This window comes from Cygnus olor, chromosome 18, assembly GCF_009769625.2.
Source record: "Cygnus olor isolate bCygOlo1 chromosome 18, bCygOlo1.pri.v2, whole genome shotgun sequence".
Classification (NCBI taxonomy): Eukaryota; Metazoa; Chordata; class Aves; order Anseriformes; family Anatidae; genus Cygnus; species Cygnus olor.
Genome location: NC_049186.1, coordinates 8,726,138 through 8,732,137, shown reverse-complemented (window position 1 = coordinate 8,732,137; position 6,000 = coordinate 8,726,138). Strand labels below are relative to the sequence as shown.

The 6,000-nt window shown below is 40.3% G+C and overlaps 1 long non-coding RNA gene across 12 annotated transcripts in view; it reads left to right on the top strand.

Annotated features, from left to right (window-relative positions):
• The first annotated feature begins 3,304 nt into the window (after positions 1-3,304).
• LOC121057117 overlaps positions 3,305-6,000 on the top strand; it is a 147,031-nt gene continuing 144,335 nt past the window's right edge. For 7 of the 12 annotated variants that reach the window (XR_005813645.1, XR_005813640.1, XR_005813634.1 and 4 more), the window contains exon 1: positions 3,305-3,406. This is a non-coding gene — a long non-coding RNA (uncharacterized LOC121057117). Of the gene's footprint in view, positions 3,407-5,113; positions 5,296-6,000 lie in introns of those variants that run through there. The other 5 variants (XR_005813646.1, XR_005813644.1, XR_005813643.1 and 2 more) reach the window with 3 other exon arrangements.

Genomic DNA, 6,000 nt, shown 5'->3' with positions numbered 1-6,000 from the left:
AGGTGTCAAAGCATGCCCAGGGTTGACTTCAAGTTTGAACATGTCTAGAAATTCCCAGTGGTGTGGGAGTTGGTACGAAGAGGAGTAGACATCTGTGCAGACAGTGAGATTGAGACGTGGTCTGCCTCTTTGTAAATGGAATTTGTACATGTGCGTATGGTTATTTACATCAATCATCTGCATGTTTATAGGTAGGTGTTTGCGTGCTTACAGCTTGTTTGGTGGCATGCATAACGTGGTGTTAACACCTCCTCCGCCTAAATTTAACTGAAATCTGACAATATAATTTGGAATCGTGAGAACAAATGCAGTGTAATCCATAAGGTGGGAGAAGTGGTTTTATTGGCATTTCAGAAGGAAAGTGGAGCTTGCAAGTTCCTCAGGTACATTGGTTGACAATTTCATGTAAGAAATAATCTGTGGATATATTTTTGGTTTCATTTTCTCCTTAATAGCATTTGCACAGGACTGCCAGTTGCTTCTGACAGAGGAAGTCTCTGGCATACCCGTCATGCCCCGTGTGATGCAGTTGATTGAAATAGTTATGCCAGAGGTGGACTTCCTCGTGTATGACAGTGCAGGGTATGTTTCTCTCATTCTGTTGGATGCAAAGCAGGTTGCCTTAGGAAAGAAGTCATGTTGGCTCAATCCCTCCATACTCAGATAAAGTTATGATTTGACATTGGCACTTGTGATTACAAAGGTACATGGAAGGATTCACTCCTTCATTGGTCTCAAATACAGCTCAGATGAAGAGGCAATGAGCAGAATAGTTTTCCAAGATTAAGACAACACAGGCTTTGGGGCTGATAAAGATGTGCAGTGTCAAAGCCTGTAGCAGTATCACATCTGTTCTGGTGAATTGGGTGTTTTTCAGGGTATCTGAATAAATCAAAATATTCTCCAGTAAACATTAGTGGGAAGCTGAGAATGGCATACACGTGGGTGTATGGATCTTGCCACGAGTGTTACCCAGAGCCTGTCTTTCCAGTGACATTCTCATTCAAATGAAGGCAAGGGGAATCTTGATTAGGAAGTCTGAACATCTCAACATCGCTTCAGCCCTCAAGGACAGAAGCAGCATTCAAATCTTTAAGTGCAATGTGGTGTTTTCCAATTTTGACCTACTGAGCTAATTGCAAGGGTCAAACAGAAATCCTGAGTTAGAGCATAAATGGCAATAATGACTGAACGTGCAGCCAGATGACAGCACTACTGCTTGAAGGATTGCTCTTATTGGTCTCACTTAAAGTTGAAGTTCACTAAAGTTTCTACTATGCTTTATTTTAAGAGCATAATTTAATTTAAAATGTCACGGTCTGTGTAATAAACTGAGTTAGATCATTAACAGATATAAACTATAATATTCGTGAGGCTCGTGGTGCTTCTTGCTGTAAATCCAGCACAAGGCATCTGCAGCTAGGAATGCTGCCAGGGCTGAGAGGCCAGGGCTGAGAGCTTTGGAGGAATAGGGTATGATGTATCCATCTGAACCTTGCCAGACCGAGGAAATAGGGTTTTGTGAGGAGTCCAGAGCCAAATGGGGATGGGTCATCTGATGGCCTGTTCTCTGGCTGTATCTACCTGCATCTACTCTTTGTCCACCAAATGATAATTTAAGGACATACTCTCTAAATGAGTCCTGTGCAAGAGCATCCACAGTCAGTGCTCTTTCGGGCTGCAGCAGGACAGAGGGTGTTACATGAAGCAGGGGTGTATGTAGCTTTTGGACTGAACTTGTGAGATCCCAGCTTCCTCCCCTCCATCTACTTGCTGTGAGATTCTCCTTCTGGTGTTCCATGGCTCTCAAGGACAATATGTGGGGTCTATATCATACCTTTGCCTGCAACTGTGATCTGGCACTCCAGAAAGAACTTGTGAAAGCTTGCTGTGTTTTGCACACCACAGAAGCTGGGGGAGAGGAGGTTTTGGTGAGGTATGAATCTGGTCACAGGCTGAGTGGAGCTGGCAGGGTCCTCATAGACTCATGTGCTCAGTCCCTCTAAGTGACTGAGGGAAGTTGGAGCGTTACCTGGGGAGCAAAGTCTCTTGAACATGTAAATTTTTTAAAGGACGCCTAACTGTATTTCGGATAAATCTGTCCTCTTATCCATCGGTTTGTTTGATTTAGGTGAGAGAATAAGCTAATTATTGTGTATTCTTTCATTCTGCCTGTTGTCTTTGTGCAAATATTCAGTGTTTGGCCAGTCTGCTGAGACTCCATGCAAAGCTGTAAATCCTGGGGTTTTGAATTCCTATCTGCTGCAAAACAGGCATTAGCATTATTTTTTTTAGATGAACATACGGCTCTCAGTATGTATGATTTTCCAGCTCAAGCTGATGACCTGAAAAGACAGCCTTACAAATTATTAATTTGTAAGGCAATTCACCTCCTGGAGCCATTCACCTCCTTCTGGCCTGTGCGCTGGTCACAATGCATGGGGGAATGCAGTGAAGAAATATTTAGCCATACACTGCTTAAAATATATAAAGTAAAAAAAAAATAATTTCTATCTACCTACACTTCCAAACATAATGATAAAAGATAAGAACTTAAAGTACTTTTTTTTTTGTCTGTTTCTTATATATGAAGGTAGCTTTTATAGTTGGTTTTCTGGAATGAAGAAAATAATGGAAGCTATGCTCTTTGCATGTACTTGTTCATGCTTCTAATATTAATCTCATGATTCATAATGGAAGTTGCAACTAAAAAGTCAAAAAAACAATAGATGTAATGGAACTGTTGGAAATGTCTGATTAACTTCAATAGCATTTGTAGTATTTAAATGGCATTGCTTTCTATGTGTAATTAAATGAATAAATATTTCATACAAAAATGTAGAAATGGATCAATATAAATGTCATCCAATTTATTGGTTTTCTGTATATGAATTTTCCTTATGTTGCTCTATAAATGCGTGTACATAATTTATAAATTGTATTATTCATATTCTATACTAATAGCAAGCATAATTGATGAGAAAAAAAAAACAAACAACAATATCAACTTGGTATATTTTGTTATCTTCTCACTAGTTCAAAAATGTCCTTGGAAGTGGAAGGATAATTAATGATGTGTAATCATTTAGTTTCATTTTTAAGGATGGCATGTGGATAATATCTGGTTGGCTTGAAACACGAAGCTGCTGTAGCCACAAATTTTAAGTGCTAATGGGCTGAATTATATGATTCAATTCGGAGAGGTATGAAGGGCTGCTAACCACAGAGCTAAGAAACCAGGATGGACAGAGCTTTTTGTTCCAGCGAATGGTTATGTGTTTTTGTTGGCTCTGCTCTTTCTGTTGGCTAACATTTAAAGGATGCTGACTACTATCCGAAAGGAAGAATGAAGTGTCAGAAGTGGCTGGAGGGAGACTTCTTTGAAAGTTTCTGAATTTGTGAGCCAGTAAGTAAGTGGGCAAATGTAGTGTTAACTTGGAAGGAAGTAAATTTCATTTGTGCGTGTTATTTTGTTCACAAAAAGCCAAATCCCGAGAGATACTGAGGATTAAGTGGTTTTTGATAAAACATTGTTTTGTAGAAGCAACTCTGGGTTGCCTTGGGTTTTCTTCTCTACATATGCACAAGATCCATCTCTTTCTTTGACAACTCTAGTTTTGCTCAAATTATTTATCAAAGTGCTTTGTAATGTCTGACTCAAACACACGTAACATTTGCCTAAAAAATGTGTTTTGGTAATGAAAGACTTTGCTTGAGGTCTCTGCTATTAAATCTTTGCTGAGGGGCAGGGAGAGGCTGTAAGTTTTTTGGCGAAGTTAATAAAATGTGTGGATTAGTGAAGTGCTGATTAGTGAGGTTCTATTGTAGACAGAAACATTCCTGCCTTAGCTGAAACCCAGATGGAAAGCTGCCCGCCTCAGATTGCGGAAAATGGTTTATGTTGCTGGTTTGCTGTAGTATGTTGCTGAGGTTGCAGCAAAGTGAATCTTACTAATGTCTTGAAGTGTAATTAACTCTGTTGTTCGATGTAAATATTTGAATTCTGCTCATTCAGTTTCTACAGGGGCCTGTTTAAAACAATTTTTACCAAAGAGCTCAAAGGCTAGTAGGAATGTGTGTGCATTAATAAACTTCTCTTTGTCCTGGACTTGATCCAGAGCTTACAGAGGGCAAATGGGAAGATCTCATCCTATCTGATATATTTACAGTAGAGCTCAGAGTGCTTGATCAAGGCTTCATTGTGCTGTCATTGTGCCTGGGGTTTAGTTTTGATATGAAACAGAGTGCAGGACATGGACACGACAGGCAAAAGGATCCAGAGTACTAGAAGGCTGAGGGAGAGAAAACTCGTGGCATTGATCAGAAAAATAGTGGATTGTGGCATCCTCTTAATGTTACGTTAAAATGATGGCTCTTTTTAAGGTGTGGAGCTTCCGTTTTCATTCCCAAACATTGGCTTAAATGACCAGTAATAACGCTGGTCAAGAAAGACCCGACTCTGAGAAATAAATGTTTATTTTGTTGTAATTGTAGTCATTTGGGAGTGGGAGGAAGTGTTAGCTGCTGAAAGTGTTGTTTTGTTTTGTTTTCAATCCTCATTTCTGATATCTGCAATACTTCTTTCTGAAATGGAGTGTGCTTCCTTTAGGAAATGTCAAATCGCTTCCAATGCATTTCACATTATATTCTTTGGGACTGGGCTCCCCAGTATGAATATTTTCATACTGCCTCCCAGACCAAAGACTCTGGTGAGTCCTGCCTGCTTAAGAAAGTAAAACTGAGGTAAGGTAAGAATGCAGCCATTCAGCAGCAGATCGTCAGCTTTCCTGGGCCTAAGCTATAACTCCCATACAATCCCCTGGCAATGTTTCCAAACGTAAATATCTCCTCTGCCAAAGGAGATTTTTTTTTTTTTGCTGGCATCTTGAATTTTCACCAGAAACAAATTTATTCAATTTATCTCTGACAAACTCTGTTTCTGAGCAGTTCTCCTCAGTTTCTGCAGCAGTGAGGACAAGCAGGATTCCGCGGTAATTGCACAACGGGGGAAGCAGCACAGCCCAGACAGTGCCGGGAACTGAGAATCAGATTGTCATTATATTGCTGGCTTGCTCTAGTAATGGTCTTGGTAAATCCACTTTACTGAATGTTAAGTTTTATATGTGCAATGTGCTATAATGATGACACGTCGTATGGATGTTGTCAATTTTATTATTTTCTGTGAAAGTACCTTAAGACCCTTGGATCTTAAAGCACTAATTATTCTCACTGATGATATTATTCAAGATATTATTCAACCTGGTCTTCAGATCACTGGCAAAGCTGCAGACAGAGGTAAGCAGCATATTGGAGTGGTTTGTCAGGAGCTTTGAAACTGCTTATGACTTAACTTTTCTAAAGATGTGTGCCCTGTGTCTGCAATGAAAATAATTAACAAAACCAAAGTCATGCATTGGTCTGGTGGTAACTCTGTAGCGTGGCATTTGCCGTAGTTTCTGGTCCTTAACTGCAAGTTTTTTCTCAAGTAGGTGTCCATAGAAATCGGGCTGTTGCAGCCCCTGAATGATGTTCATCATGGGGATGTGATTGTTTCCATTCTTCTTCACCCTAGCAGCAATCAAAGGAGCATGGGCAGGGCAGGCTGCAGGGAGCTGGCAGTAGCTGCAGCAGAGCAGCTTCCCTTCCTCCAGAAACCTATTGCTCACTTGTTAGTCATTGCTGCCTCTTCCTGGGGTCTGGCTCAGAGGCTCTGCCTGCTGTGGGTGGGGTATGGCTAGCACACAGCAGGCAGAGATTTAACCTCTGCAAAGGGTGACGTGGACAGTACCTACATGGGAATGCCCCATCTAAAACATATAAAGGCCTGCAGTGGAAAAAGTTGTTTTTTTTTTTTTTTTTTGGTGGTTGTGTTTTTTGTTTGTAGTGTTTGATTTTGTTATTGTTGTTTTTTAAGACCAGGTAGATAAAGTTCATTTGGAAGAATTTCTGTCTGAAAAGACAAGGTAGGCAAGAGGTGGGAGGCAGTGAGTCTTACTCTGT